Raw genomic sequence first — 21,339 nt, 5'->3', positions numbered from 1 at the left:
TGCTGGAAGTCTTACTTTTTTTTTTTGCAGTATGAAGGCCTCTCACTGTTGTGGCCACTCCCGTTGCGGAGCACAGGCTCCGGACACACAGACTCCGTGGCCATGGCTCACGGGCCCAGCTGCTCCGTGGCATGTGGGCTCTTCCCAGGCCGGGGCACGAACCCGTGTCCTCTGCACCGGCAGGCAGACTCTCAACCACTGTGCCACCAGGGAAGCCCCTGGAAGTCTTACTTTTTAAAGTTGTCTTACTTAAAAAGAGAAGAGGCAGTATTCAGCAATTGCCTTCTGACATTTTCCTTTTTCAAAATTTTAGGCAGCAAATGAGGAGAGCCTGTAGTTAATTATTTCAAAAGAAGATAAATTGTCAATAATTAAAGCTGTTAGAAATATTAAAAGAAATTGGATATCTTTTTAGAGTTTAATGAGCCAAAGATGGAAAGTATTGTGTAGGTTTAATTGATTAGCTAGTCAGCTGCTAACTATTAGAAAGTGCTATCTGTTTGACAATGAATTTTCTACTTGGCTGGCGGACACCTTCTATGAGATGGTATCTCACCTGGAAAATGGAGATGATAATAGTAATTATTGTATAAAATCTGCACCTACCTCCTGGATCTGAGCCCCTACACATTGGAGTGCCTTCACTGAAGTTTTCTAGATCCCCTTCTGTGCCTGGGACCAGCCAGCAGTGCCACACATGGAGAATGGCCTGACTCAATCACCTGTGTGTCATGGGCACTGAAAGTGCCATCTTCGTAATATTTGAGTTCTGCTTTGGTACCTGGGGGTAGCCAGGGTTGGCAATACCTCATGAGAGGGTGTCCTGGACCTACTGTAGTCCCACTCCCTTCCCTTCTTCTCTTCTACCACTCATCTGTGTCAGTCCATTTGGGCTGCTATAACAAAATACCACAGACTGGATGGCCTATAAACAGCAGACATTTATCGCTCACAGTTGTGGTGGCTGGAAGTCCAAGATGAGGATGCCAGCATGGTTGCTTCCAGGTTGCAGACTTCTCATTGTATCCTCACACGACAGAGGAGGCTAGAACTCTCTCTGGAACCTCTTCTATAAGAGCACTAATCCTATTTATGAGGGCTCTACTCTCATGATATAATCACCTACCAAAGGCCGCATCTACTAATACCACCATTTGGGGGAGTTAGGATTTCAACATATACATTTTGAGGGGACACAAACATTCCAAACACCACTGGTGGGGTTGCCCAGATGTCCCAAGAATTTCCAGGACACATAGCTATGGGGTCATTTTGGGCCCTATACTTGGGCCCTAGTTCTCAGAAGGCATCCTAGCAGACAAATCACTGTTTCATAGTATCACTTGAAATTGGGCTGTTAGAAAGCTGCATACACACTGATTTTTGTTATTCAAATTATTTATACAGGCATACCTCATTCTATTGTGCCATGCATTACTGCACTTCGCAGATACTGCACTTTTTACAAATTAAAGGTTTGTGACAGTCCTCTGTTGAGCAAGTCTATCAGTGCTGTTTCTCCAACAGCATTTGCTCACTTCATGTCTCTGTGGCACATTTTGATAATTTTCACAATATTCACAATATTTCAAACTTTTTCATTATTATTATACTTGTTATGGTGATCTGTGATCGGCCATCTTTGATGTTACTATGATAATTGTTTTAGGGGCACAACAAACTGCCCATATAACATGGCAAACTTAACTGATAAATGTCATATGTATTCTGACTACTCCACTGACCAGCCATTCCTCTATCTCTCTCCCTCTCCTCTGTCTTCCTTGTTCCCTGAGACACAAAAGTATTGCAATTAGGCCTATTAATAACCCTCAATGGCTTCTAAGTGTTCAAGTGAAAGGAAGAGTTGCATGTCTCTCATTTTAAATCAAAAGCTAGAAATGATTAAGCTCAGTGAGGAAGGCATGTCAAAAGCCAAGAGGCTGAAAGCTGGGCCTCTTGCACCAAACAGTTAGCCAAGTTGTGAATGTAAAGGGAAAATTTCAAAGAAATTAAACGTGCTACTCCAGAGAACACACAAATGATAGAATGATAAGAAAGTGAAACAGTCTTATGGTTGACATGGAGAGAGTTTGAGTGGTCTGGATAGGTCAGACCAGCCACAGCATTCCCTTAAGCCAAAGCCTAATCCAGAGTAAGACCCTAAGTCTGTTAAATTCTATAAAGGTTGAGAGAGGTGAGGAAGCTGCAGAAGAAAAGTCCGAAGTTAGTAGAAGCTGGTTCATGAGGTTTAAAGAAAGAAGCCGCCTCCATAACATAAAAGTGCAAGTGCTAATGTAGAAGCTGCAGCAAGTCATCTAGAAGATCCAGCTAAGATAATTAATGAAGGTGGCTCCAATAAACAACAGGTTTTCAATGTACATGAAGCCTCACACTAGAAGAAGATGCCATCTAGAACCTTTTTAGCTAGAGAGGAGAAGTCAATGCCTGGCTTCAAACTTCGAAAGACAGTCTGACTCTCTTGTTAGGGGATAATGCAGCTGGTGACTTTAAGTTGAAGCCAATACTCATTTACCGTTTTGAAAATCATAGGACCCTTAAGAATTATACTCAGTCTACTGTGCCTGTGCTCTATAAATGGAACAACAAAGCCTGGATGACAGCACGTCTGTTTACCACATGGTTTACTGAATATTTCAAGCCCACTGTTAAGACCCACTGTTCAGAAAAAAAAATGTATTTCAAAATATTACTGCTGACTGACAATGCACCTGGTCACCTAAGAGCTCTAATGGAGATGTACAAGATTAATGTTGCTTTCATGCCTAACAGAACATCTGTTTTGCAGCTCATGAATCAAGGAGTAATTTTGACTTTCAAGTCTAGTTATTTAAGAAAAACATTTCTTAAGGCTATAGCTGCATATATAGTGATTTCTCTGATGGATCAGGGCAAAGTCAACTAAAAACCTTCTGGAAAGGATTTTCCATTCTAGATGCCATGAAGAATATTTGTGATTTGTGGGGAGAGGGCAAAATATCAACATTAACAGGAATTCGAAAGAAGTTGGTTTCAGCCCTCATGGATGACTTTGAGGGGTTAAAGTCTTCACTGCATATGTGATGGAAATAGCAAGAGAACTAGAATTAGAAGTGGAGCCTGATGATATAACTGAATTGATGCAATCTCATGATAAACTTGAACAGAGGAGGAGTTGCTTCATATGAATGAGCAAAGAAAGTGGTTTCTTGAGATGGAAGCTACTCATGATGAAGATGCTGTGAACATTGTTAAAATGACAACAATAGTACATAAAGGTAGTTGATAAAGCAGCAGCAGGGTTTGAGAGGACTGACTTCAATTCTGAAAGAAGTTCTACTGTGGGTAAAATGCTATCAAACAGCATTGCATGTTACAGAGAAATCATTCGTGAAAAGAAGAGTTAATTGATGCAGCCAACTGCATTGTTGTTTTATTTTAAGAAATTGCCAAAGCCATCCCAGCCTTCAGCCATCACCACTACCCTGATCAATCAGCAGCCATCTAGACAAGACCCTCCACCAGCAAAAAAGATTATAACTCACTGAAGGCTCAATGATGGTTTGCATTTTTTAGCGATAAAGTATTTTTAAAATAAGGTATATACATTGGTTTTTTAAGACATACACTGCACACTTAATAGACTAATATAGTGTAAATGTAATTTTTATATGCACTAGGAAACCAAAAACTTCATGTGACTCAATTTATTGTGATATTCATTTTATTGCAGTAGTTTGGAACCAAACTCGCAACATCTACAAGGTATGCTTGTATACCCAGGAGTTGTCCATGAAATGTTTACATAAAATCTCCAAAAAACCTGTTAGCCACTTTATTATTATTATTCATAGATATAATTTTAAAATCATCTAGAATATTGGTTTAATGACTTTCTGTTATAATAGTCATATGTGAAATTTAAAACCCTTGTGATTGACATCAGGCAGCCAACTATAATTTCCTGGGAAAGCATTTGAAAAAATGACATTTTAGTTGCATAAGGAGGTAAAGATGATGCCGCAGAAAAGTCACATTCCTTTAAATTAAATATATTTTGCTTCATGAAAAACTCGATATTTTGCCTCTTTTTTTCCCACAGTTCACCAGGAACTAGCAAAATCTGTCATGGCCTAACATACCTGCTCTTGGTGAAGCCTAATCTAAAGAAAGTGTCCAGAGCCATAGGGAAAATGCATTCTCAGAGAGGAGGGAAGCACAGAACTGACATCTGTGTAGAAGCAGAACTACGCACACACCTTAGCCCTTGAACATGATGTAGAATTTGCACTTTTTCCTCTTTGCACAAAGCAACCACCAAGTACCCTCCACCCCTCTCTTGCTTCCTTCCTGCTTATTACCCTCTTCCAACAACAAAGAAACATATACACAATTTCAGAGGTCATAATAATAGAAAACAGCCTTGTGTAATTGTGAGAACCTGGGGACTCCAGGAATACAATATATCAGGGCTATTCTGTTTGGCGTCAGGAGTCAAAGAATGAGAACGGATTTTAGTAGAGGAGGTAATTTCCTCTACTGAATAACAAGTGTGCTGAAAATGAGTCATATTTGAAAAGGAAAGAATGACTAGAAATGAATATACTAGTCTATTGTTAAATTAAATTAGTAATAAAACAGCAAGGAGAATTTGTCCATAGAATTTCCTGAAACATATACATAAATCAAAACTAGGTTATATTGTTACTAAATCTCAGATCATTCAATTTTCTATCTTATTATATGATGGTGGTCAATGGGTTTTTAAAAACATGTTTCATTTTTCTGTTTTTTATTTGAGATTTCAGTTTTAAAGTATGTTGAAAGGAAAAACTACTTAGTGAAAGACATATGAAATAGGCAGATTGGAGTTAGGAGTGATCAGTCTCTCCAGTGCTATCAATGAAGGGAAAATTGCATACAAGATTAACAAAACTATGAATATCTTTATATTCATTGGAAAGTTTAGAGGAAAGGGATGGAGAGATCTGTATTTAAAATAGCACCAGTCTAGAACTCTGGAGGCTACAAAAAATGACCAGAAATGTGATATTGGATAACACATAAGTCCATCTGTGCACCAATCTCATAATTTATAGAATAAAGTGATTAAAGTAAATTATCGCTTGGATCTTTTTCAGTTGTAAGACTTTATGCTTTAAGATCTTAATTTATATCACTCTAGCAGGTAAGATATGATGTTCTGGAAAGAAATAATAAATTTGGGGAGATAAATTGTATCATTACATTGATGTACCAAGTTTAGCAACTTTTTCCACTGTATTTAAACAAAACTTGTAAGTAATAAGAGTATATTTTGTAAGAAAGAATATATAAAACAACTTTGAGTGTAAGGGTTTCCTTCACAACATATTTTATTTAACTTCTTAGTTAAAAGCCTATATTATATGTATATACACACACACGTACAGTCTCATCCAATCTGTTAGAATTTGGAATAGTGTGTCTACGGTTGCTTTAAAATTACAAAAATGTGGACTAAGAGGGAAAACTCATCAGTTCAAAATATATACATTGTTTTTAAAAGAACAGTATACATAGCAGAATTGATTAAACCATGGAAAGAAAAATGTTATGGGAATTAAAGTTGAGTGAAAAATCAGTGGGATAGAATACTTGACCTCACTGGTACTATATCAAAAGGAGCTAAATTAGAGATAATGTAATTTAAAATTCTACAGAGTTTATTGGATGCTTTCCAAATTGCACAGGTGTGGTCTTTTGGACTCAGAAAGGTACTATGTTGGCAATGCAGAGAAACAGGTGGAAAAAATAACCTATCTCAGGATAATGTGTGAAGACTAGAAAATATTGATGGCACATTGATATGATTAATAGGATGTAGAATTATTAGAAGGAAAAAAAATTGGCACAGTTAGTACTCAAAACAGGAACAGCTGAAAGAACTACTGAAGGAGCAATTGGTGAGAAGAGAGAATAGACACTGTCTTAGAAACCTGGGTCAGATAGAATCTGTCAGAAAATTTGGAAATTTACTATTTCCGTGGTTTCTAAGAAAAGAATAAAATTTACATTCCTTTAGCCAGCAAGTTATATTTTCCAAAACGTATTCATTAATCTTATTTTATTTCACAAGTATTAAATATTAATATTAAGGTGTAACTCAATAACAAAGATTTAAGGAGAGTAAAAATAAATTTATTTTTAATAAAAAGTTAAAAATAATTAAAGATATGCTTACTACCAAAAGTATATAGAGAACAAGGTTTAAGAAAATATATATTAGTATCTTCAAAAATATTTTTTGAACACCACCAATATGAAGATACTTTTCATGTCAATGGGAAAATAGCCATACACAAACAAAAACAAATAGCAGACAGAAATTTGTAACTCTCAAAGAGAAACTGTACATTATTCTCATGGCCAAGGAATTTTTCTAAAAAACTGATCATGTAATGAGCCAAAAAAGAAAACATTACTAACGTGGAATTAGTAGCATTGCATAATGATTAGTCTTAATTTCTATTTTTGAATAGTATCATTGAATAAATGAACAAATAACTCAATAATTTCTTGGTTCTTCATGATAAAAATCAGAAACACTTAGTGCCTGGAAAATAGATTATAAATAAATTCTGGATCAAAAATAAGGTAAAAAAACCTTGAAAATTATTTAGAATTAATGAAGAGAAATTACTGGGACACAACTGTACTTCAGAAGACAATAGCAGGTCTTCAGTACTCCTAAAACTAACAAGAAAGAATGATACTAAATAAGATTATAATTAAAATCTAGAGGAAAAAGTAAAAACAGGATGAAACAAGGCAGAAGGAAGAAATGCATAAGAATAAAGCTGAAATTATAAAACAGAATAATAAGCAAGAAGGATAAATAAGATAAAAAGTGATTCTAAGGATAGATTGCTAAAATGGAAAAATTTTTGGTGAGTCTGATATTAAAAAAAGAGATAAATATAATAAAAATATTGCAACCCTTAAGAATGATGGAAAACATATAACCATAAACAGAGATGATTAAAATTTTATGTGCATCTTTCCAGTATTAATTTTAATACCTAATGTGAAAGGATAGTTTTCTGGCAATATATAAACTAATAAAATTGACTCGAAGAACCAAATAACCTTAGAGAATTTGGAAAACTAAAGACTGCAATTAAAAATCTGCCACGTTTACATGGTTTTATCACAATATTTTCTCTAACTTTTAAAGTGCAGATAATCTCTTTGCAAAAACTATCCCAGAAAATATAAAATTTAAAAAGATTTTATCAGTTTGTTTTATGAAGCTGTTATGCTTTTACATGAAAACTTGGGAAAATAATAGAAAAAGGTAAATTATAATTAAGTAATATTAGTAATAAATGCTAGAATTTTAATTAGATAATAATATAATGAATATAGCAATATGTTAAAAGATTAACATACCAGTACTAAGTAGGATTTCCTTGAAAAATGGAATGACAGTGAAGACCATAAAATCCATCAATGTAATTCATAAAACCAACAATAGAAGCTTAAATAAAATTTAATAATACTTAGCAAAAATTCCAAATAAAACTTCTATGTAAAATAGGCGTAGATGGAAACTAATGTGTTAAAGAGTATCTCAGCTAGAAAACTGCATTGAAGAGTGAAATAATAAGCCTAGTTCCTCTGTATTTGGACGTACGTTACCACTGCTATTATTGAACACCATTCTGGAAGCACTAACTAATGAAACAAGACAAGAAAATGAAGTAATACCTTATAAATATTGAAAATAAAGAAGTGAAAAAGTGTACATTTTAAAGGATATGTTTGCTTACCAATAAAGCATGCAAGATGAGTAAAAACAAGATAGGATTACTCAATCAGTTGATTATGTATAAGGTAAAATTTAGCAACGATTTGTTCAAAATAAAATAAAACAAATATTAGTTTAATAATAAAAACATTGCAAACTGATAAGAAACAATTTAAAAAGAAAAATTCAGATCATAAGAAAATCTCTAAAGTTTTTCTGAAGTACAAAAGCTAAATGTAGTAAATGAAGAGAGACTATTACAAAATGTTATGTTGTACCTAAAATGTAAATACTATCAATTTACTCTTCGTTAAAATCAAAATGAAAAAATTTAACAAAAATTCTACACAATAATATTGATTGGGAAGAAAAACATTTCAGAAGAAAGTCTGAGAATGGCAAAGCTTTAGGAGGAATTGCATTATTATTATATATGAAGTTTTAAAATATCATAGTTATTAAAAGAAATTGACATATACATATAAATTTAGAAAGAAAATATTTATTTTTAATAAAGTACTAATAAAAGTGGCTCTCTATTCTTAAGAAAATACCTATTGAGCTCTAATTTATGTAGTGGGCAAATACAAATTTTACATGGATAAATATCTACAGGGAAGAATATAATGAAACCTTAACATATAAAGACAAATAAATGATTTGTAAGCAACACAATTGAAAGAATCATCATAGTATACCAATTATGTGAGAAACCTTATTATTTTTTAAATAGAAAGAGAACCATATCATCCAGTTTCCTGTAGATAAATGGGCACATTCAAGTAATACACATAAGAAGAAAGTAAAATGATCAATTAACATATATTCTGGTTTATAAAAAAGGAACTAAAATAGTAATACAACCAAATAATGATGTCACCTTCACCTACTCATTAGATTGGCAAATATTTAAATGAAGATTTCAAATTAAGTGTTGGAAAAGGGGTAAGGATGTTGGTACTTCATTACGTTATTTGTTAAAGGCTGAATAGTTACAATATTTTATGAAAATAATCTGGCAGTTTCATTTTAGTGAATATTCTGCAAAATTTTTGACCTAGGATCTCACTCTGAAGAAATTATTCTACAGAGAAAATAGCACTAGGATGTATAGTGATTTTATATATAAACACATAATACATATATAAGTAAAAAAAATTGTATCACATCACTGTTGTAGCTGAGATGTAGAAATTACATGACTTTTTCAATATACATAATTATGGTAGTATGGAGTAAAATGCAACAAGAAAAAAGTGATATATATGTGTGTATATGTATATAGTGAACTGAAAGTTATTGTCACTAATCTTCTATTAATACATTTGTTTAAAAAAAACTATTATGTAACTGCTTCTTTGATTTTTTGATATCTTTATTTTACAATTCTTCAATAATGCTCTAAAAATCCAATACTTATTTATATGTTGGTACCTTTGAGATATAATTCTTCTGTGTCTAATTTGTACAAACAAAAAGATATGCCTTTCCTACATGAATCACTACCTTCAAATATATGAAACAGAGTGAAAGAACTAACTAATTTTGATGGCAAACTTGAGAGCTGTTTTCATGAAACAGGTGTTTGATCTGTAGGTAATTTATAAAGAAAACATTATTGAAGATAAACTGCTCATTCTTTCCCTTCAATAATGACTGTGATCTGAAGCAGAAATGAACAGTTTTGTTGCACTTAAACATTGATGAACACTATATTATTTCTCACTTTTCTCTGGTCATATTGTGCAGTTCCCCATCTTTAACTACCAATTACATTCGGATAAACCCAGGTCTGTGTCTCCAGTCTGGACCTTGCGCTGCAGCTACAGGCTAATATCCAGCTGTACACAGTGAATATCTAATGTCTCACAGACCTCTCAATTTCAACATAACCAAAGCCGAACTGATGGGGAGGGGGAATTCTGTGAAGGATTTAAGGCTGGGCTTGTAACTTCATATTTGATATTTGGTAGCTGTGTGATCTTGGGCAATTTATTTAATGTCTTTACTTGTTAGTTTTTCTTATGTGAGTGTTAATAGCTATCTCATAGAAGATTAAATTATATTTGTGTATAAGGAAATCTCTAAACATGCCTCAAGAGGAGGAGAAATTTTTGGCCCTTTGCCATCTGACAGTGCTTCCTTCTTCTGTGAATAGATGGGCTTGAGAAGCTATTACTGGGAAATATTTTTCTGTTATATGTAAATATAACATATTTATTCCATTTCCATGAGATAATATATATTTTATTCAAAAGTGCAGAGAATAAAGGCAATAGATCTTATATGGTCTTTATAGAGTCTAAGATGTTATGAGAATTTTTGTGTGCTTGATACTTTATATTATTTCTATAAGAGAAGACAGAATGATCTAACTTAAAGTACCATAATTGAATAAATGAAAATTGTAATTGGATGTGAATAATTGTCAGTCTTCTCAGGCCTTGTCAAAGAAGGTGGCACACTTTCAGGGAACAAAATTGACTATGGATGGATGACTTTCTTCTCTCTTCCCTAAGATGTGTGGGTGGTGGAGTTGGGGGGCTATGGGCATGGAGGGGGTCTCTCGTTCTGTCTGGGCCTTTGAAACGATTCAAAAATTCATCATTATTTAACATTATCTTATTTAAAAGTAAAGGAACTTTGTTGAAAGGCACTTCTGGTATCTCTTTTCTGGAGTTTTAATTAATTTTGCAGGGCCTCCTAAGGAATAGAGACTCTCCACCCTGATCTGTGCTTGAAATTTGCCTTAATGTAATTTGTTTTACATTTAGCATGGTGCTAAGTGCAAAATAAATTCTCAGTAAACAATAGATATCATTGTATTCAGGAACTGTTCTGCCTCTCCTAACACATGGACCACTATTCTTACCTTAGTGAAAAATATTACCATATATTCCTTCCCACGTATGAAACCTGAAAAATGATCTTACCCTTATAGTCTTCTCTTTTACCATCATCATCTCTTCATCATGTCCTGTCAATTTTACCTCCTGGTTGACACTTATTTTGAGTCTCCTCCTCTACCTTTTCATCATTGCTGCCATAATTGGCACCTTCACTGCTTTCCTCCTAAACTTTGCAATAACCCACCCACTTCCAATTTTGTACTATTCTATTCTCTATACTGTTGACAATATTAACCTTAAAAATGTTTAAATCTGATAAAATGCCAGTCCTAGAATCCTCCTTTCCAGATTGAAGTTATACATTGAATCTCAAAAGTTTTCAAAGATATTATTATTTCTCCAGTTACATTTTCAAGATTCATTGTGCTCAGAATTTCTTTCACCTCACCAGCTATTCTATTACCACTCAGCAATATTAACAACTTATAATTCCCTAAATAACTCATTATTTCATGTTTCTGTGCCTCCTTATATATGGTTCATACTGCCTGAAACAACAACAAACATTATCCTGTGGTCTTGCTTAGTTTTAGTTAACATGGATTCATTCCAAGTGGATTGAGCACCTTTTGTCCTGAAAGGTGAGATGTAGGAGGAGCAGACATTATCCTCACATAAGTCATAGTTCATTCAGACTGATGGGGTAAAAAGACTTGAATGATTAATTTAGCTCTAATCTAGTGATTAAAGTATATGTTTTTGGTTATATGGTCTTCCCATAAGTCATGGTTTTTAAAGTACCAAACACAAACATTTTTACAGGTATAACTCCTCAGCAGCTTGCCCATCTGCAATACCATTCCTGGATCTCTGACAGCCGCAAGTCCCAAAACCCCTCTTTTTAATTCTTGGAATTCATCCTATCTCCTGTTAATTTTCTATTCACGTAGCCTGACCCACAGCCACCATAACAGAGGCAGGAAGAATCCTCTGATACCTGGGTTTGTCTTTAGTGGGAAAGGGTATTCGTTTCATCATGGGCAGGACCATTCATCCTGGATTAGTGAGGAGAAAAATCAAAATTGCAATTTTCTGATGTGGTATCTTAGAAGCTTCATTCAAGGACACTGAACGGAACAGAAGGTTACCAAAGCAAAGAAGATCAAAGAAGTACCAGGATCAGGAAGCAGAAAACAGTTTATTTTATAACTGTAAAGAAGCCTTAATATTTGTCTATTCTTATAAATTTATATTTTTCTTGATTTTTACATATATATACATATATACATAGTTTTATCTAAAATATATCAAATATTTAACAGCGCTACTTATAATGTATTCTAATTAATTAAAAAAAAAAGACCTAGTATTATTACCTGAAATAAATCCTGAAAGAAGAGCACTGTAATTCTACACTGAAATTGCAATCATTAATTTGGTCTGCAAAGTAATAGGGCACCAGGCATGCGAGTCAGAGTATAGCAGAATATCAGGGCCAAATCAGGACAATGGAAATGAATGTATCAGTAGTACTCAGAAGATTTGGTGTGTCAAGCTGAACAGAAGATAGATTTTTCTCATTCAGAGCTACGTTGCTGCGGATTCAAGCAAGAGATTTAGTAGTGGGAAAGAGAATAAGCCTATCTGAATAGCTTTATGTTGGAAAGGATGATGTGACTAGGGAAGTAAACAGGTCAGAACTTGACCTTGGATTTTGTTTTAGGGAAAAGAGAAGAATTTGATATTGCCTCTGATAAAAATAATATTTGAGCAGCTGTAGAAGATTTTTTGGGAGTAAACCTAGATTTTTGTGTTTGTCCTCCTGAATTTGTTGTGTATTTAGAACTTACAAATTGAAATACTTAAGCTGGTGAGAAAGTCCAAAAAATTTGGAGGCAAAAAAAAACAAAACACGAAGAGAGGTCTGAAATCTTTCTGTACTAAGTAATAAGAGAAATTATGAAAGAAACAAAAGTAGCCTCCAGTCTTGTGTAAATGTAAGTGCATCAGGATTATATTTCTAACTTTTTTGCAGGGGGAGTTATCAGTCACATATAGCCTGCACATAAGGAAGAGACCCAGAGGTATTTATCTGAAATGTGAGATCTTTGCTATTAAATGTCAATCCACCCAAAGTAGGACCTTGCAGGCCCTGAAGGGTTAACACTCCTCCCAAAGGATCTTATATCCAGAGCCTGGTACAGGAGGGAATAGAGCTCAATTTCTAATATGATTCAGTCTAAAGATAATTAGAAGGCTTAGTTCAGTCCCTAAAACCCTTCCAGAATTCACGTGAGTTTGCTGGAGCACTAATGGACTTTGCCTCGTCATGAATTCCAGCTTGAACTTGCTTATTCTGAGTTATTTTAGTATTCACCAAAGAGAAGTTAGTGTAAAAGTTTACTGCTTGGATTTCTTCTGTCTCTGGAACACAGGGAGTGACTGATGATCTAGGTAGTGATTCCGCCCCCAGTTAGCCACATTGGGGTCAGCCCCCTAGATTTCCCTGAAGAGCAGCAAAATACTAATGAAAATAAGGTTTGAAAATAGGGCAAGAGAGAAAATAAAAAGAAACGCACTCAAATATTGATAGTTTAATTACTTTTTTATAGAAACCTGAGAGACAAATAACTACCAGTCAAAAACTTATTCTTAATTTTATAAATGTTGGCATAAGAGAAACTCTTATTTTATCTGTCTCCCCTCTCTCCTTTTATAAGGGAGATTCTATGAAGTTCAGTGCCAACAGCAGAAAAAAAAACAAAAGGTATAAACTAGATTTCTTGACCTTTTTGTCAAGACCACACTGTTGAGTAATATTCACTGATAGCACAATATTCAACTCCAGTTAGCCCTCTCAATTTAACTAGATGCATAGATACATTGTCCTTGGGGAAGCCATTTTCCCTTGCAGAGCCTCAGTTTTCTCATAACTAAAACTGGCATAAGAACATTGCCTGCTTTACTTATTGGCCAAGATTATTATGCAGTTTAAATAACAGCTATATGTATGTATTTATATATATATAATGTAATTGGCCTATATTAGAGTTACTATAATCTTCAAGTTTTTACAAAATCGTTTTTAAGATTGAGGGTACAGATAAAAAGTTATGATTTAATTTCTTTTCTCAAGGATTTACCTCATCATTGTGATGTGTTTGCACTGAAGAGAAAGGGAGAATAATTATGTTCTTTCATGTTGGAAATGTGGGCTGCCCTGGGAACAACAGTGACTTTGGGCAGAGATTCTCAAAGTGTGGCTTCCTAAGACACTTTCAGGAGTTTGTGAGATCAAAACAATTTTCATAATAATGGTAAGCCGTTACTTGTTCTTTTTATTTTATTCTCTCATGAACATATAGTGTAGTCTTCCAGAGACTACATGTCATGTGATATCACAATAATTTCAGTACAGAAGGAATTTTCAGAATCCAGCTGTCTTCTAATAAGCCAGGCATTAAACAACGTTTTAAAAATGTAAAGCAATGCCATTATTCTCAAATTGTTATGGGATATTGGAAGATAGTTATTCTTCAAAAAAAAACGATGTTTGTGTTAACATGTAAGAGACATTGTTATTTTAAACTAAATAAATAATTTTTAAATTTCTGTTTTAAATTATAATATAGTAAATTTTCATATATATAGCCAATGTAAACAAAAACTCTTAGGAGTTCTCACTAACTCTCAGAGAGTAAAAACTTCCTGAGGGCCAAAACTATGAAGAACCACTGACTTAGAAGTTAGCAGAGGATGGTCAGTGGATTGATAATGAGTAATTATGTTAATAAATAAAATGTTTATATCATTTTAGTAATTACAAAGTGCTTTTCACCTCTTTCAATGATTTGAATCCATGCTATTTTGGTTATTTTGGTTATTTAGGTTAGTGATCCTTCCTATCATTTCTCTAATCTTCCCTTGTCTTCAGTTCTCAACTCTGTGTCGTACTGAAGGCATTGGTAAGGACAATTTTCTCTGCCAAGTTCTTAACATTAGATTGGTGGAACAGTGAAGTCGAATTCTAAAAATAAGAGTCAAGAGACATGCAAAGAGTAGGTCTTTACTTCAGGCTCAGTTTCCTTTTGTGAGCCAGAGCAGCCTTCTTCAGGTGAAATCTGGAGGGTTGCACTCTTTGGTCAGCTTCTGCACCTGCTCCTCCATAGGTACTGAAGGTTCATCTTTCTTGAGGCTATTCATGGAGTTCTCCTGCCAGACTCTCCAAGACTTGAATCACTGAGGAGTCCATTTCTTTTCTTTTATTCCATTATTTCTAGCTTTTTTAAACCCCTTGTTGCAAGCTGTATCTCACTTTCTGTCTATCCTGTTCTGAGTTGTCAATATTTCTGTTTAATCCCCTATCCTGAGTTTTGTTTTATTTCAATTCATTTCTTATTTATTTATTTATTCAACGCATGGGGAGTTTTATATTTATGTGAAGGAGGGGAAGAGTAAGAGGAGGAGAAGAAAATTTCTTGCCCTGCTGTATGTACATATGTATGTATGCATGTATGTACATGCTCAGACCCGATAGGAGAGAAATGAGTACATGCCAGGTGTAAGGGGAAGGAAAAAATGCCATCCAGAGAAAATAAGTTCAGATGGAAAGACTTTCTGGAAATTTAGATATGCTTTTTCTCTCAATTACCCAACTAAACTAAGAATCTAAACTCAGATGAAAAGTTACTGTATTTTAAATGACATCTCCTAGAAAGCTCAAAAGTTTGTGGACTTCATTAAGTCCCATTTTAAAATTTTTGTTTTTATTTCCATTTCTCTAGGAGGTGGGTCAAAAAGGATCTTGCTGTGATTTATGTCGTTGAGTGTTCTCCCTATGTTTTCCTCTAAGACTTTTATAGTGTCTGGCCTTACATTTAGGTCTTTAATCGATTTTGAGTTTATTTTTGTGTATGGTGTTAGGGAGTGTCCTAATTTCATTCTTTTACATGTACCTGTCCACTTTACCCAGCCCCACTTATTGAACAGGCTGTCTTTACTCCATTGTATATGCTTGCCTCCTTTATCAAAAATAAGTTGACCATATGTGTGTGGGTTTATCTCTGGGATTCCTATCCTGTTCCATTGATATATATTTTTGTTTTTGTGCCAGTACCATACTGTCTTAATTACTGTAGCTTTGTAGTATACTCTGAAGTCAGGGAACCTGTTTCCTCCAGCTCCATTTTTCTTTCTCATGATTGCTTTGGCTGTTCAGGGTCTTTTGTGTTTCCATACAAATTGTGAATTTTTTTGTTCTAGTTCTGTGAAAAATGCCAGTGATAGTTTGATAGGGATTGCACTGAATCTGTAGATTGCTTTGGGTAGTATAGTCATTTTCACAATATTGATTCTTCCAATCCAAGAACATGGTATATCTCTCCATCTGTTGGTATCATCTTTAATTTCTTTCATCAGTGTCTTTTAGTTTTCTGCGTACAGGTCTTTTGTCCCCATAGGTAGGTTTATTCCTAGGTATTTTATTCTTTTTGTTGTAATGGTAAATGGGAGTGTTTCCTTAATTTCTGTTTCAGATTTTTCGTTGTTAGTGTATAGGAATGCAAGAGATTTCTGAGGATTAATTTTGTATCCTGCTGCTTTACCGAATTCATTGATTAGCTCTTGTCGTTTTCTGGTAGAATCTTTAGTATCATGTCATCTGCAAACAGTGACAGCTTTACTTCTTTTCTGATTTGGATTGCTTTTATTTCTTTGTCTTCTCTGATTGTTGTGGCTAAAAGTTCCAAAACTATGTTGAATAATAGTGGTGGGAGTGGCCAACCTCGTCTACTTTCCAGTCTTAGTGGAAATGGTTTCAGTTTTTCACGGTTGAGATTGTCATATATGGCCTTTATTATGTTGAGGTAAGTTCCCTCTGTGCCTACTTTGTGGAGGGTTTTTATCATAAATGGGTGTTGAATTTTGTCAGAAGCTTTTTCTGCATCTAATGAGATGATCATATTGATTTTACCCTTCAATTTGTTAATATGGTGCATCACTTTGATTTATTTGCATATATTGAAGAATCCTTGCATTCCTGGGACAAACCCCACTTGATCATGGTGTATGATCCTTTTAATGTGCTGTTGGATTCTGTTTGCTAGTATTCTGTTGAGGATTTTTGTGTCTATGTTCATCAGTGATATTGGCCTGTGGTTTTCTTTCTTTGTGACATCTTTTCTGGTTTTGGTATCAGGATGATGGTGGTCTCGTAGAATGAGTTCGGGAGTGTTCTTACCTCTGCTATATTTTGGAAGAGTTTGTGAAGGACAGGTGTTAGCTCTTCTCTTAATGTTTGATAGAATTCTCCTCTGGAGCCATCTGGTCCTGGGCTTTTGTTTGTTGGAAAATTTTTAATCACAGTCTCAATTTCAGTGCTTGTGATTGGTCTGTTTATATTTTCTATTTCTTTCTGTTTCAATATCAGAAGGTTGTGCTTTTCTAAGAATTTGTCCATTTCTTCCAGGGTGTCCATTTTATTGACATAGACTTTCTTGTAGTAATCTCTCATGATCCTTTGTATTTCTGCAGTGTCAGTTGTTATTCCTCCTTTTTCATTTCTATTTCTATTGATTTGAGCCTTCTCCCTTTTTTTCTTGATGAGATTGGTTAATGGTTTATCAATTTTATCTTGTCAACGAACCAGCTTTTAGTTTTATTAATCTTTGCTATTGTTTCCTTCATTTCTTTTTCATTTATTTCTGATCTGACCTTTATGATTTCTTTCCTTCTGCCAACTTTGGGGTTTTTTTGTTCTTCTTTCTCTAATTGCTTTAGGTGTAAGGTTAGGTTGTTTATTTGCAATGTTTCTTGTTTCTTGTTGTAGGATTGTATTGGTCTAAACTTCCCTCTTAGAAGTTATTTTGCTGCATTGCATAGGTTTTGGGTTGTCATGTTTTCATTGTCATTTGCTTCTAGGTATTTTTTATTTCCTCTTTGATTTCTTCAGTGATCTCTTGGTTATTTACTAGTGTATTGTTTGGCCTGCATGTGTTTGTGTTTTTTACAGATTTTTTTCCCTGTAATTGATATCTAGTCTCACAGTTTTGTGGTCAGAAAAGATACCTGATACAATTTCAATTTTCTTAAATTTACCAAGACTTGATCTGAGACCCAAGATATGACCTACCCTGGAGAATGTTCCATGAGCACTTGAGAAGAAAGTGTATTCTGTTGTGTTTGGATGGAATGTCCTATAAATATCAATTAAGTCCATCTTGTTTAGTGTATCATTTAAAGCTTGTGTTTCCTTATTTATTTTCCTTTTGGATGATCTGTTCATTGGTGAGAGTGGGGTGTTAAAAATCCCCTCATATGATTGTGTTAATGTCGATTTCCCATTTTTTGGCTGTTAGCATTTGCCTTATGTATTGAGGTGCCCCTATGTTGGGTGCATAAATATTTACAATTGTTATGTCTTCTTCTTGGATTGATTCCTTGATTATTATGTAGTGTTCTTCTTTGTCTCTTGTAATAGTCTTTATTTTAATGTCTATTTTATCTGATATGAGAATTGCTGCTCTAGCTTTCTTTTGATTTCCATTTGCATGGAATTTCTTTTTCCATCGCCTCACTATCAGTCTGTATGTGTCTGTAGTTCTGAAGTGGATCTCTTGTAGACAGCATATACAGGTCTTGTTTTTGTATACATTCAGCCAGTCTGTGTCTTTTTGTTGGAGCATTTAATCCATTTACATTTAAGGTAGTTATCAATATGTATGTTCCTATTACCGTTTTCTTAATTGTTTTGGGTTTGTTATTGTAGGTCTTTTCCTTCTCTTGTGTTTCCTGCCTAGAGAAGTTCCTTTAGCATTCGTTATAAAGCTAGCTTTCTGGTACTGAATTCTCTTAGCTTTTGCTTGCCTGTAAATGTTTTAATTTCTCTGTCGAATCTGAATGAGACCCTTGCTGGGTAGAGTAATCTTGGTTTTAGGTTTTTCCCTTTCATCACTTTAAATATGTCCTGCCACTCCCTTCTGGCTTTTAGAGTTTCCGCTGTAAGTTCAGCTGTTAACCTTATGGGAATTCCCTTGTATGTTATTTTTCCCTTTCTGCTTTTAATATTTTTTTCTTTGTATTTAATTTTTGGTAGTTTGATTAATATGTGTCTTGGTGTGTTTCTCCTTGGATGCATGCTGTATGGGACTCTCTGCACTTCCCGGACTTGGTTAACTGTTTCCTTTGCCATATTAGGGAAGTTTTCAACTATAATCTTTTTAAATATTTACTCAGTCCCTTTTTTTTTCTCTTCTTCTGGGTCCCCTATAATTCAAATGTTGTTGCATTTAATGTTGTCCCACAGGTCTCTGAGACTGTCCTCAATTCTTTTCATTCTTTTTTCTTTATTCTGCTCTACAGTAGTTATTTCCACTATTTTATCTTCCAGGTCACTTATCTGTTCTTCTGCCTCAGTTATTCTGGTATTGATTCCTTGTAGAGAATTTTAAATTTCATTTATTGTGTTGTTCATCATTGTTTGCTTGCTCCTTAGTTCTTCTAGGTCCCTTTTAAACATTTCTTGTATTTTCTCCATTCTGTTATCAAGATTTTTGGATCATCTTTACTGTCATTACTCTGAATATTTTTCAGGTAGACTGCCTATTTCCCCTTCGTTTGTTTGGTCTGGTTGGTTTTTACCTTAGTGCTTTATCTGCTGTGTGTTTCTGTCTTCTCAGTTTGCTTGTGTTTGTGGTCTCCTTTTCACAGGCTGCAGGTTTATAGTTCCCGTTGTTTTTGGTGTCTGCCCCCAGTGGCTAAGGTTGGTTCAGTCGGTTGTGTAGCCTTCCTAGTAGAGAACTGGTGCCTGTGTTCTGGTGGATGAGGCTAGATCTTTCTTTCTGGTGTTCAGGACCCTGTCCAGTTGTGTGTTTTGGGGCGTTGTGATCTTATTATGATTTTAGTCAGCCTCTCTTCTATGGGTGGGGTTGTGTTCCTGTCTTGCTAGTTGTTTGACATGGGGTGTCCAGCACTGTAGCTTGCTGGTTATTGAGTGGAGCTGGGTCTTAGCATTGAGATGGAGATCTCTGGGAGAGCTTTCGTTGTTTGATATACATGGAGCCGGGAGGTCTCTGGTGGACCAATGTCCTGACCTTGGCTCCGAGGCACTGACCTGACCCACGCCTGGAGCACCAAGACCCTGTCAGCCTCACAGCTCAGAAGACAAGGGAGAATAAAAGAAAGAAAGAAAGAAAAAAATAAAATAGTTATTAAAATAAAAAAATAATCATTAAAAATAAGAAAATTGAAAAGTAATTTTAAAAAAGAAAGAAGAGGGCTTCCCTGGTGGCGCAGTCGTTGAGAGTCCTCCTGCCGATGCAGGGGACACAGGTTTGTGCCCTGGTCCGGGAAGATCCCACATGCCACAGAGCGGCTGGGCCTGTGAGCCATGGCCACTGAGCCTGTGCGTCCGGAGCCTGTGCTCCACAACAGGAGAGGCCACGACAGTGAGAGGCCCGCGTACCGCCAAAAAAAAAAAAAAAAAAAGAAGAGAGCAAGCAAAGCAAAACACAAATTCAGCAATGATAACAAGCGCTAAAAACTATACTAAAAAGAACAAAAAACGGACTGACAGAACCCTAGGACAAATGGTAAAAGCCAAGCTGTACAGACAAAATCACACAAAGAAGCATACACATACACACTCACAAAAAGTGAAAAAGGAAAAAAATACATACATATATATTTTTTGGTCCCAAAGTCCACCACTTCAATTTTCGGATAATTCATTGTCTATTCAGGTATTCCACAGATTCAGCGTACATCAAGTTGATTGTGGAGATTTAATCCGCTGCTCATGAGGCTGCTGGTAGAAATTTCCCTTTTTCTTCTTTGTTTGCACAGCTCCTGGGGTTCAGCTTTGGATTTGGCCCTGCCTCTGCATGTAGGTCACCTGAGGGCATCTGTTTTTAGCTCAGACAGGACAGGGTTAAAGTAGCAGCTGATTAGGGTGCTCTGGCTCACTCAGGTCAGGGGGAGGGATGGGTAAGGTATATGGGGTGAGACTGCCGAGGCAGAGGCCAGAGTGACATTGCATCAGCCTGAGGTGCACAGTGTGTTCTCCCAGGGTAGCTGTCCCTGGATCACGGGACCCTGGCAAGGCGGGCTGCACAGGCTCCCGGGAGCGGAGGTGTGGATAGTGACCTGTGCTTGTACATAGGCTTCTTGGTGGCTGCAGCAGTAGCCTTAGCATTTCGTGCCCGTCTCTGGTATCCATGCTGATAGCCGCGGCTCGCGCCCGTCTCTGGAGCTCATTTAGGCAGTGCTCTGAATCCCCTCTCCTTGCACACCCCGAAACAATGGTCTCTTGCCTCTTAGGCTGGTCCAGAGTTTTTCCCAAACTCCATCCCAGCTACCTGTGGCGTACTATCCCCCTTCAGGCTGTGTTCACGCAGCAAACCCCAGTCTTCTCCCTGGGATCTGACCTCCGGAGCCTGAGCCTCAGCTCTCAGCCCCCATCCTTCCTGGCCGGCGGTTGAGCAGACAAGCCTCTCGGGCTGGTGAGTGATGGTCGACACTGGTCCTCTGTGTGGGAATCTCTCCGCTTTGCCCTCTGCACCCCTCTTGCTGTGCTCTCCTCTGTGGCTCTGAAGCTTCCCCCTGCCACTCCCCCCGTCTCCACCAGTGAAGGGCCTTCCTAGTGTGTGGAAAGTTTTCCTCCTTCACAACTGCCTCCCAGAGGTGCAGGTCCCGTCCCTATTCTTT

The 21,339-nt window shown here is 35.8% G+C and overlaps 1 protein-coding gene across 2 annotated transcripts in view; it reads left to right on the top strand.

Moving 5' to 3' along the window:
- Window positions 1-12,673: 12,673 nt before the first annotated feature.
- Window positions 12,674-21,339, top strand: part of LOC307189672 (uncharacterized protein) — a 568,050-nt gene continuing 559,384 nt past the window's right edge. For both annotated transcript variants that reach the window (XM_079928006.1, XM_079928007.1), the window contains exons 1-2: window positions 12,674-12,722; window positions 13,775-13,955. The gene's annotated coding sequence lies outside the window, so the exon portion shown is untranslated. The remainder of the gene's footprint in view (window positions 12,723-13,774; window positions 13,956-21,339) is intronic.

Source organism: Stenella coeruleoalba (genome assembly GCF_951394435.1).
Source record: "Stenella coeruleoalba genome assembly, chromosome: 7".
NCBI classification, from domain to species: domain Eukaryota; kingdom Metazoa; phylum Chordata; class Mammalia; order Artiodactyla; family Delphinidae; genus Stenella; species Stenella coeruleoalba.
This window is presented reverse-complemented; position numbering and strand designations above follow the sequence as displayed.